Raw genomic sequence first — 13,003 nt, forward strand, 5'->3', positions numbered from 1 at the left:
AATATTTGCTACATCTTCCAATTTGAATAGCCTCTTTGGGTTTAACTGTCATTATTTTAATTGAAAAAAATGGATGCAAATTATTCCCTTTTGGAAACAAATGTTTGGATAAGTCCATTTTTAAGATAAGATAAGATAACCTTTATTAGTACCCTGCGTGGGAAATTTGTTTTGTTACAGCAGTGGACAGTGCAAAGTTGCATAGAAAAATTAGAGAAAAACACTGAAATAAGATATCAATAAGATACTGTACACAATAGAATAGAATAAAATAGAATACAACGATGCCAGAAAGAGTATTGCACTTAGTGTTATTGCTATTGCACGTGTGGATGTGTGTGTTTGATCAGCTGCAAAAGTCTTTGTGGTTTTAACCATCGATTTAACACCGTTGCCATCTTCTGGAATGAAACTGAAGTTTATAAAAAGCCAAAAAAGTTCAAGTTAAAAAACAAACAGAAAACTGTCCTCTGACAAAATGTCTAATTTCATATCATAAGCATTTCTTTCTTTAGGAACTCCTGTCAGTGACAACATCAGGTTTCGTGAAATAAACACCAGCCAGCCACAACATTACAAACTACTCGTCTAAAATTGTGTGGATCCTCCTACTGCTGAAACAGCTCTTACCCAGTGAGACCTGACTCTACGAGACTTCTGAGAGTCCCCTGTGTTACAGATCCTGTAAATCCTTATATTTTATAGGCAGGGCCCTCATGGATCAGACTCATTCTTCCTGCAGACTAGACTGAACTGCGATCTGGGGATTTTGAAGGTCAAGTTAATACCTTGCACTTAGTCATGTTCCGTTACCGTCGGGCATTCTCCTGCCTTGATGGGGTGCATGTGGGCTGCAGGTAGTTCACCATCCACATGGATATCATGACACGAGAACTTTATGGGTTGATTTCTTTTCATAGGCAGTGTTCTGGCATATCTTCTCCTAGTCAGCAATGTATAGTCCTCAATGAGGTAAGAGGAAAAAACCACGACCAGGTGACCAAACCAGCTTTTTCCATTGGCCCGTGGCCCAGTTCTGAGATTTGCTGCAGGTGTAAATCCATGCTTCCAACACATTCACATAAAGAATTGTTTACCTTTACCATTTGACAGTCAGTGTTTAATACTACATTTATTTCATCTTTTAGTGCCTACAGTTTTGTGGCTGATTGTTGTATTTCCATTTTTAATACAAAAACAACAAATGTAGGGATCTGAGCCATGACCAGTTGTTGTAAGAACAAGTCCATTACAATTCATAAAGAAAATGCATTTGTGGGTTGTGCCCATGAAACACTTGTCAGATCTTTTCTAATGCCAAACAGCTTATTTTGTTATTGAATCTTCTTTTGAGCTTCTGGTACTCCAGGTGATGAGAGTCACATGCCTAATTAGAATAGAATAGAATAGAATGCCTTTATTGTCACTATACAGTTGTACAATGAGATACAGAGCATCTCCTACTCAGTGCAAACATGCTGTGGGGGGAGGGGGGGCACAGTTCTGCAGCGCTATATACATATGGACAGTATTAACAGAGGGAAAAAAAATATACACACACCCATCTCGCCCCTGCGGGCGGTTTATCCTTCAAGCTCGGGTCCTCTACCAGAGGCCTGGGAGCTTGAGGGTCCTGCGCAGTATCTTAGCTGTTCCCAGGACTGCGCTCTTCTGGACAGAGATCTACGATGTTGTTCCCGGGATCTGCTGGAGCCACTCGCCTAGCTTGGGAGTCACCGCACCTAGTGCTCCGATTACCACGGGGACCACCGTTACCTTCACCCTCCACATCCTCTCGAGCTCTTCTGTGGGCCCTTGGTATTTCTCCAGCTTCTCGTGTTCCTTCTTCCTGATATTGCTGTCATTCGGAACCGCTACATCGATCACTACGGCCGTCTTCTTCTGTTTGTCTACCACCACTATCTCCGGTTGGTTAGCCACCACCATTTTGTCCGTCTGTATCTGGAAGTCCCACAGGATCTTAGCTTGGTCATTCTCCACCACCCTTGGGGGCATCTCCCATTTTGACCTCGGGACTTCCAGGTTATACTCGGCACAGATGTTCCTGTACACCAGGGGTAGGCAACCTTTCTGATGGCGAGTGCCATTTAAAATTTCCTCAGAAGTCAGTGTGCCATATGATTGCATTAGCAATAAATTTAATAACGCTCTATATGAACAGTTACACATTATATAGAACCACTTTATAGAATTATATTTGTTTGCAAATGTTGGCAGCTATCAGCGAATAGTTATCAGCTATTTTGAAACAAAAAAAAAAGACACTTTTATTCATAACAAGAACTCCATAACAGCAAATGAACTGTACAACAACAGAAAATACAAATGCTATTTATGGTCTCCTCACAACAATGATAAGAAAAATAAACTGGGCCAATATGGTATGTTTGTTAATACAGAGACACACATGTTAATGTGATCTCTGGTCTCCCACTCAGAGACACAGGTCTCCGAGTGTCCAGCATTCAGACGGCTACCTGAGGACACTCATGTGAGAGAAAATCTGCTCACACAGATATGTAGAGCCAAATACTGTCAATAAGGCCTCTGCAATGTTCTGAAGACAGTTAAACTTGTCAGGTAGTGATGTCCGGCCTGTGAAAATGCAAGCTCCATGAACAGGCACAGCTGTGGATTCCAGCTGCTTCGATGTCGCATTAACTGGCATTAACTCAGTCAGTTAATGCGAGACAAATCTAGCTGCTCATTAAAGATTTCTGGTTTAATCAGAAAATAAAACATTGGTCCATACACCTGAAAGTCCCAAAAATGCATTGTGTCTCGAGTCTCTGGATGCATTTTGACTAAAGACCGGCCCCCCAGATATTAAAGCCATAAAGCCTTTGAATGAAAACAAACGCTGTTGTGACAGTGATGTACACTGTCTTGTTGGTAAATGTATGATTTCTATTCATTTTACGTCAGATAAAAACTTTGGTTGTAAGCTTCAGATAATTATTTAATAACAGCCAGACATTTTAAATGAGAATAAGAAAGTATTTCTTTGTGCCCCCCTCTCCCTGTTAATGCCCTACCTGGCCCCCCTGGCAAAACTTTGCTAGATCCGCCCCTGCACAGTTACCAGCTGTCAGCTACATAGAAAAGGATCCTGGTGTTATTTGTCTCTCAGAAACAGTTCATAACTTCCCTTCAACTCATTCATGTCACCTAAAAGGTAAACCTGTTTCTCCATCACCTGTTCAGCTCTGATGATTCAGTAAGGACATCTCCTGGTTTCATCTGCATGTTTCCCTCTCACCAGATATACAAACCATCATGACCAGCAGCTTTACAGCTGTGGCTCCAGAAAACCTCAGCTGATACTAGAAATTAATATGAAATAAATTCTAACAGCAGCTGACCAAGCTTAAACGTGCTGATGTTGTTTAGTGCGACATCCGGCGGTGTCCTCTTTGTGGTGCAAAGTGAGCGATAAACAAACAAGAGAGAAAAGCTGATCAGCTGATCATTGATCAGTTTCATGATTGAAGTAGCAACAGGAGAGAGAGGGGGGAGAATGAGAGGAGAAGAAGATGCAGCTGTGCAGCAAAGACACAGAATAACTCCAGCTTTGTGTCTTTTTCCATCCTGGCTGAAGTATGGGACAAACTGTGTTCCTTCTCAGCTCAACACGAAACGCGTAATAATTTCTCTGAATGCCAGACGATTCCGTTTGTATGGGACGGTTGGCAACTCTACTAACTAACCTTATGAATAAAATAAAGTTCACTATCAATAAAATCATAGCACCCGCCCAGCAGTATATAAACTCCGTCATGCTAGCTAGCACGCAGTACGAGTTATTGTAACTGACTGTAAAACATCACCTAAACTTGGTTTATATCTGACCCAGATAGACTGCAGGTCATAACTTCTTACCTGAAGTTGAGTTCACCTGACGCTCCGACCGGCGGCTTCCTCAGGTCTCTCCTCCTCCTGTCTCCCCTTCCCTCATCCACCTGCTGGCCTCCTCCACTTGTTAATTTTACTGAATCTGTGGAAGCTCCGCCATGGCCAACACCAAACAACTGAGTTATTTTTACACACCGACCAGCGTCTGGCCAATCCACCACCCAAAAAAAAAAAAAAATCATCGGGCCACCGAGCAAATGTCCGGTATGCCCAATGGCCAGTCCAGCTATGGTCGTGCGTGCCATCAGTTAACCCTTCGCGTGCCAGTGGTGACACGCGTGCCTAGGGTTGCCGACCCCTGCTGTACACTATGCCGGCCACTTGGTTATGGCGTTCCATGTATGCCTTGCCTGCTAGCATCTTGCACCCTGCTGTTATGTGCTGGATTGTCTCTGGGGCATCTTTACACAGCCTGCACCTGGGGTCTTGCCTGGTGTGATAGACCCCAGCCTCTATGGATCTTGTACTCAGAGCTTGTTCTTGTGCTGCCATGATTAGTGCCTCTGTGCTATCTTTCAGTCCAGCTTTGTCCAGCCACTGGTAGGATTTCTGGATATCAGCCACCTCCTCTATCTGCCGGTGGTACATACCGTGCAGGGGCCTGTCCTTCCATGATGGTTCCTCGTCTCCCTCCTCTTTCTTGGGTTTCTGCTGCCTGAGGTATTCACTGAGCACTCGGTCAGTTGGGGCCATCTTCCCAATGTATTCTTGGATGTTCGTTGTCTCATCCTGGACTGTGGTGCTGACACTCACCAGTCCCCGGCCCCCTTCCTTCCGCTTAGCGTACAGCCTCAGGGTGCTGGACTTGGGGTGAAACCCTCCATGCATGGTAAGGAGCTTTCTTGTCTTTATGTCAGTGGCTTCTAGCTCCTCCTTTGGCCAGCCTATTACCCCAGCAGGGTACCTGATCACGGGCAGGGCGTAGGTGTTGATGGCCCGGATCTTCTTCTTACCGTTCAGCTGACTCCTCAGGACTTGCCTGACCCTCTGCAGGTATTTGGTGGTTGCAGCCTTTCTAGCGGCCTCTTCATGATTCCCATTCGCCTGCCGGATCCCCAGGTACTTGTAGCTGTCCTCTATGTCTGCAATGTTGCCTTCTGGTAGTTCAATCCCCTCAGTTCTGACTACCTTCCCTCTCTTTGTTACCATCCGACTACACTTCTCCAGTCCGAACGACATTCCAATGTCATTGCTGTATAGCCTGGTAGTGTGGATCAGTGAATCGATGTCTCGTTCACTCTTGGCATACAGCTTGATCTCATCCATGTACAGGAGGTGGCTGACAACCGCTCCGTTCCGTAGTCGGTATCCGTAGCCAGTCTTGTTAATGATCTCACTGAGGGGGTTCAGGCCTATGCAGAACAGCAGTGGGGACAGAGCATCTCCTTGGTAGATCCCGCACTTGATGGTGACTTGTGCTATGGGCTTGGAGTTGGCCTCTAGTGTTGTGCGCCACATCCCCATTGAGTTCCTGATGAAGGCTCTTAGGGTCCTGTTGATCTTGTACAATTCTAGGCATTCCAGTATCCAGCTGTGGGGCATTGAGTCATAGGCCTTCTTGTAATCAATCCATGCTGTGCACAGGTTGGTCAGTCTGGTCTTGCAGTCTCGGCTGACTGTCCTGTCTACCAGTAGCTGGTGTTTTGCGCCTCTGGTATTCTTGCCAATCCCTTTCTGTGCCCCGCTCATGTATTGACCCATGTGCCTGTTCATCTTAGCCGATATGATGCCTGACAGGAGCTTCCATGTAGTACTGAGGCAGGTTATTGGTCGGTAGTTGGATGGGACCGGTCCCTTCTTGGGGTCCTTGGGGATCAGGACCGTCTGACCTTCGGTTAGCCATTCCGGTGTCTCTCGTTAACTAGCAGCTGGTTCGTTTGTGCTGCCAGACGCCTCGTGAGTGCAGTCAGCTTCTTCAGCCAGTAGGCGTGAACCATGTCGGGCCCTGGTGCTGTCCAACTCTTCATACTGGAGACCCTTTCTTGGATGTCTGCCACTGTGATGGTTACCGGACCCTGTTCAGGGAGGTCACTTTGGTCTGCCCTCAGATCCACTAGCCACTGAGCATTGCTGTTATGGGTTGCGTCCTCCTCCCATATGCTCTTCCAGTATTGCTCCGTCTCCAGCCTTGGTGGTGCTGTTCTGTTATTGTTCCCTTGCCACTGAGAGTACACCTTTGCTGGTTCTGTGGAGAACAGCTGGTTTATTCTCCTGCCTTCTATCTCTCTGGTGTACCTCCTCAAGCGGGTGGCCAAGGCTGTGAGTCTTTGCTTGGCAGTTTCCAAGGCCTCAGGTATAGACAGCTTGCTGTATTTCTTATGCACCTTCTTTGTCGCACCTTTCTGCAACTCCGTTAATTGGCTAACCTCCCTTCGTGCTACTTTGATCTTGCCCTCTAGCCTCCTTCTCCATGGAGGGTACTACCCCTTGTGGCTGTTCAACTTGTAGCCAAGCATCTCACTGATCACTGCTGCCGTAGTGTAGATCAGCTTGTTAGTGTCGGTAATCGTGGTTGTAGGTATCATCCGTAGTGCTGCAGCCACTAAACAGGGCAGGACTGCAGGAAACTGCAGTCCTGCCCTGCTGTCATTGAGTAAGGACAGTCTCAATGACTGCAGTGTAGAACTGGATTAGCAGCTCCTGTGGAAGACTGCAGTTCCCCAGTTGTCTCAGGAAGTACGTCCTCTGCTGGGAATATGTGGGTTTGTAAGGGTCCTGGTCCCTACCCTATCCATAACTGCTCAGGGGAGCAGTTATGGACAGTTATGGAAACGTCGTTTCCGTGTAGACGTCAGGGCCAGCGTGTCAGGCTGTGAATCCACCGGCCGTCTGGGCCGGTGAGCAGCCTGAGTAGGAGAGTGGAGGTGGAGGGTAGAAAGCAGAAAGTCCAGGACGACTGGGTTGAGGGAGTCCACCAGCCAGGGAAACTTAAAAAGCGTCTCCTTGCGGTTGCTCGTCGGAGCTACGCTGCCGTCGCCGGAACTGGGGCAAGCCGCCGGAGAAGCAGCGCCGCCGCCGTCACTGGGCCTGGGGCAAGGCGTCGGAGGAGCAGCGCCGCTGCCGTCACTGGGCCCGGGGCAAGCCGCCGGAGGAGCAGCGCCGCCGCCACTGGCTCAGTGGCAGGCCACCAGAACCGTTTCGCCGCTGCTGCCGGACCCGTGGCTGCCCGCCGGAGCTGCTGCGTTTCCATCAAGGGGGTAGAGGTAGGCCACCTGAACTGTTTTGCCGCCACTGCCTAACCCACAGCAGGTCCCGCTTGTTTTGCCGTCCTGCGGGTTGGCCGCCAGAACTGTGTTTGCTGCCACTGGACTGGGGGTTGGACTATTGAACTGGGTTTTTCTTTTGTTGTTTTGTGGTGGCTGTTTAGCGGAGAGGTTTTGGGGCCCTCCGTCTTGGACCCCCCACCACCCGCCCTGGGTTGGTTGTACTGTGGTTTTTGTGTTTGTGTTTTTGTTTTAGGGTCGTCGGGAGCCGACCTTTAGAGGGGGGGTACTGTCAGGGTCCTGGGTCTGAGCGACCCAGGGTCCCTGAGCAGTTATGGACTTGTCTTGTATTGTATGTATATTTGGTGTTGCTATCCCTCTTCTCCTTATTTGCGGATGTGTGTATGTGTTTCTGCGAGCACCGGTTTGCAGGCGCCTTCAGGCCTGGTGGGTGTGGCCAGCTCCTGCCACACACCTGCTGCTGATCAGGGCTCGTCGGAGGAGCTACTTAGGAGAGTCTTGGAGCTCCCACCGACGTGGGATCATTACGTTAGACTCCCAAGTCAGTGTGTGTGTGTATTTAGGAAGTGCAGATCGTGTGTGCCTGCGGGGGTCAGTGTTAACGGCTGCCTCTATTGTTTTCCTACAGGAGGAACGTGGAGAGGAAGAGCAGCACGCACAGGGTGTGCAGAAACACGACAGTGGAGACAGGAACACGAGCACTGGGAAGAGGACACGACACGGGAGTCACGGGAGAGCACGGGGATTTACTGTTATTGTTCCACTCACTGTAAATAAACGCACTGCTTATACACAGACCACCGCGCCTGGGTCCTCATTTCCCCACATCCCCACGGTTTGCCCTGCCAAACTGTGACAGGATTATTATGTAGTATTATTATGTAGTATTAAAAAGTATAATGTAGATACTTTTTAATCAGTTAATGCTAGCTTAAATAAATAATAATTTGATAAAGAAGTGTTTTACTGGTGATTCCTCAAGGGGATAACTGAACACGCTGTCACTATGTGGTCACATCTGGACTGATGTGTTTACAGGCAGCATTTTAATCATGAGTTTAAAGGCTGTAAGTTGCAGCCATTGCTCTATCACTAACAATGTAACGGGTCTCAGTGCTGGTTCTTACAGTTTGAGCTGCTTCAAGCTTTATTATTAAAAGCATTTTCATTCACTAATCCATGAGCTAGCAGGAAAGGGAAATGTAGTGAGGAAATGGATTTGAAAATGAATGAAATCACCATTTTAAATGTCAGAAATAAAAGTCAGATTTACTTATTTCTCTTTCAAGTTGTGTTTAAAAATGATTTTGAAAATCTGTTTTTTTATTTGGAATTTAAAAACGATGTTGCGTGGAGATCTGGGGCAGTACCCCTTGAGAGGAGGTATTTTACTGTTATTTTATCATTGCATCAGAATCATACAACAAGCATTTATTGAAGCGAGTGATATTACATTAAGGTTTGTGTTACAGTGATTGTTATAACTAGTATAACTATAATCTTCTATTCACAGGTGTTGGTATAATCATATAATCTTTCATTGCAGGTGTAACCATGATCATCTTTATACATATTGCCGCTTGGTGCTTATTATGGAGTTGTGCTCAAGTCAGTAAGGGTTAAAAGCTACAGTCAGCGGGATGTCTGGCTGATCTATTGAGGGAAGTGACGTAGAGCGTAGAAGGCCGCACATGCTTACAAGACACTTACATCATGTTATTTTATGATCCTTTATTTAGATATATCTTTTGTTAACGTTTAAGTAGTGTGTATTGGCAATAATTACTCATTAGTTCATTTATGTATCATCATTAATTGTTACTTCATTAGAGAATTTCTTTAGGCTGTCGGCCTTATGTTACAACTTGTATTACAGGTATTGTCATGATTCCATATTAACATTTTCTATTACAGGTGCAGTGATAATCCTTTTGTATATACATGCATTGTATTTTTGTGCTTGCCAATGAGGGGCTCGGTCAACCAGTGGAGGTTCGGAAGCTTTGTTCGGCACGAGGTCCGAACAATCTATTGTGTTAAGGATCTTGAGCTATAGAAAGAACACGCTTACAAAACACATATATCATGTTATTCATCATTATCCTTTATTCATTTATATTCTTTTTATTAAGCTTTGAGTAGTGGCATTTGATTAGAACATTTATTCAACAGATTACATGTATGGTTTCAGTTAGGTTATTGCACACATGAAGAGTTGGCCTGTGTCCTTATAGACAGAGTGAAGGCTGAGGTCGAGGCACACACGCACACACACAAGCAGTAGTTAAACTCATGTAGAGGGGAGAGTTCAAATATTTAAATAATAGTTTGCAAGGCCTTGTAGCTGTTTGATTATGCTTGCAGGAGAGACTGTTTGTTCCAGGGGATAAGCAGAGTTAGAAGATTACTGGGAAGGATCTGGCCTCGGGAGGAAGATGTTCTTTTAATGTGTTAAAAGTTGTCAACATTGATTGTATTGTACCTACTTTACGCATGAGGGGGCGTTCTAATACCCTGATTTTCATAAAACTATTGTTGTGTGGTTTTCGGTGAGAGATCTGGTGCTGTCTGCGTACAGTGTCCCATCTCCCACACGTGTGTTGCGAAATCAGTTTTACCCCGGTTCTTTTATTCGTCGAGGGATCCAGAGATGGCACCAGAACTCAGTAGTTATTTTCACAAAACCTTTATTCATCTTTATTCATCTTCATTTAAGCATGCACTTCTAGAAGGGAAGACGAGGCCGGTGTCCCTCTGCAACAATCTTCACCCCTTTGTTAGTCACAGCCAGCTTTATAGGAGCGACCCCATCATAAATCCCCCATGGTGTGCTGGAAACTCTGTATGTCTGTGTGTGTATGCACGAGCACGTGAGTGCCTGTGTGTGCGCGTGCCCGCGTGTCTATGTGAGTGCACGTGAGTGAGTGTGCATGTGGATGTGTGAGTGTAACAGTTTAAGCACTGTGTGTGTCTCTGGTACGTGACTCCCTAGGGGTCATAAAAACCCCCTCTCTCTTCCAGACCACAGTTATCAAGTTACAAATGTTGAGACCCCCACACAGGTATCCTCTGGGGAATTTCCACTCAGCATTAACTCCTCTTTGTCTTACTTTCACAGTTCAACTGGGGAGGGTCTCCTAAGATCTACTCCTAAGTTCATGACACAGTCAGGCCTTTATTTATATCCAGGGCAGTGTCAGTGTCTCTACCATAATTCTACATTCTATCTTAACACATGTCTAAACTCTAAAATAAGCTAAACATTTCTACAGTGTTCATTAAAATCATAGTTTGACTTGACCCGGCCGGACCAGTGTTGTTATTTTGGTTTTCCTCCTGTATCCATCCCCAATATTTTGAACCCGTGACACCCTGGATTGGCAGACCGGGGTGGGGGTCCCCATCTTTAAGAAAGGGGACTGGAGGGTGTGTGTTAACTACTACAGGGGAATCACACTCCTCAGCCTCCTGCTGGAGAGGAGAGTCCGTTTGTTAGTCGAACCTCAGATACAGGAGGAACAATGCAGTTTTTGTTTTGGTCGTGGAACACTGGAACACTGAACACAGCTCTTCATCCTCTCAAGGATACTTGAGGGGTGCATGGGAGTTTGCCCACCAGACTACATGTGTTTTGTGGACTTGGAGAAGGCATTTGACCGTGTTCCGCGGGGGGTCCTGTGGGGGGTGCTCCGGGAGTATGGGGTGTCTGGCCCATTGCTACAGGCCATTCAGTCCTTATACAACCGTTGCAAGAGCTTGGTCCGTATAGCCGGCAATAAGTCGGACTCATTCCTGGTGGGTGATGGGCTCTGCTAGGGATGCCCTTTGTCACCAATTCTGTTCATAATTTTTATGGACAGAATTTCTAGGCGTAGCCAAGTGGCGGAAGGCTTTCACTTGGGTGGTCTCAGGATCTCATCTCTGCTTTATGCAGGTGATGTGGTTCTGTTAGCCTCATCAGGTGATGGCCTCCAGCTCACCTTGGAATGGTTTGCAGTCGAGTGTGAAGCGGTGGGAATGAGAATCAGCACCTCCAAATCTGAGGCCATGGTCCTCAGCCAGAAAAGGGTGGAGTGCCCATTTCGGGTCAGGGACGAGTTCCTGCCCCAAGTGGAGGAGTTTAAGTATCTCAGGGTCTTGTTCAAGAGTGATGGGAGAAGGGAGTGGGAGATCGACAGCGGTGCAGTGATGCAGACGCTGTACCGGTCTGTTGTGGTGAAGAGAGAGCTGAGTGTAAAAGTGAAGCTCTCAATTTACAGAGCAGATCTGGCAAGTTTTTCATGGGTGCAACCCACAAATGCACTTTCAAATGTGGGACTTAAGGAGAGATAAACTTTTTTTCCAGTGGTGTAGGATAGCAATGTTACAATAAGGAAATAATCAGCCAAACACAAATCTCTTACTTTTTGTGCTAAGTTTGGTTTACTGAACTTGGGGCTAAAGACAAGATTACATGGACACTTTTCTGCATGTCACAATATATCGGTTAGAATTTGTGCCTGAGATGTTGCATTGTTCTGCATTAAGCTGCACAGGTGACAAGCAGGTGCTTTTTGTATTGAATCAGTGTAACAGTGAGTTATTTCCCGCATGTCGTGTGTGTGTAAAAGTGTGAAAGTTCTGCATCAAAAATAGAGCTCACATTTCAGTGTGAATAAGAAGCTGTGACATTAAACTCAGCCTTCATTTTGAGAATAGCTAACACACCTTACATAATACACCTGTAAGTTTAACTACATCCTGCATAGCTGGATACCATGATTACAAAGTGTGTGTCTGTGCACACACCCTGTTACAGTTCTTCCTACATATCTAAGTGTTTAACAGCCTGTGTTTGCATACAGACTGTATCAGTGATGCTGTAATGGTGCTGTACTTGACCTGCTGGCTTTATAACTGGAGTTTTGCATGGCAACTTTAGGGATGACGACAGTTTTGTTATCTTCTGCAAATTAGAAATGTGTTGTTAAACATGAAAAAGACAGAGGCCTTTCACTGTGTGCTGCTGTGCAGGAATAGTGTTCCTGCTGTTTGGTGTCATGGTTACGGACTCATGACAAGGTTTAAATGTGATTCTGTTTTTTAAAACAAGAAAGGCTGCTTTCTAGTAACTCAGACAATGTTTAAGGTGTGTTCAGGTTGTCTTTCCAAGAAGCAGCTTGGCTTGCTGAAGAAAACTCATGGACAGGAACATGGCATGTAAACAGACCAGCTCCAAGTTTCACTCTGCTGATGCTTCATCAAACAAGCTGGATTCACAGTTACAGATTCCCCAACTGAAACCATGAATCAGGCATTGCATTTTATTTAGATTCTGTGAAAAGACACCCGTGCAGTTTGGGCTGCATGTACTCTAGAAGAGGACACCTTCACAAAGGACACAAGAGGAAGTCTTCTTGTTATTTTAAATTATCAAATATAAATAAGCTGTGCTGTGAATTTCAAAGTGAGGAAACAAAATAAAAGATTGAGGGTTTCTCCGAAGAATATTCTTAATGTCGCTCTCTAACTGACTCCTTCTGTTGCAGCTGCTATTGCTTACATGGTTGAGGAGGTGACCTACACAACAATTATTATGTTAGTTTGGGACTTTGGTGAACTTGTGTGGCCAGTTTAGAGCACAACAGAATTAATTACACTGAGTATAAATTTGATAAGTTAACAGGCAAATATATAGCTGTATAGCCCTGTGTCATATATCATTGTTGGAAAAACCGATAAATATGACATTGGTGTAAAACCAAAGTTAAAGCATTAACAAGAGCAGAAGCCTGTTTACAGTTGAAATGAAAAGTAGTGTGGCGTACACTGACTCAGACAGATTTAAAAGTGTACACTGGTTAACG

Source organism: Oreochromis aureus, linkage group 1, assembly GCF_013358895.1.
Source record: "Oreochromis aureus strain Israel breed Guangdong linkage group 1, ZZ_aureus, whole genome shotgun sequence".
Lineage (NCBI taxonomy): Eukaryota > Metazoa > Chordata > Actinopteri > Cichliformes > Cichlidae > Oreochromis > Oreochromis aureus.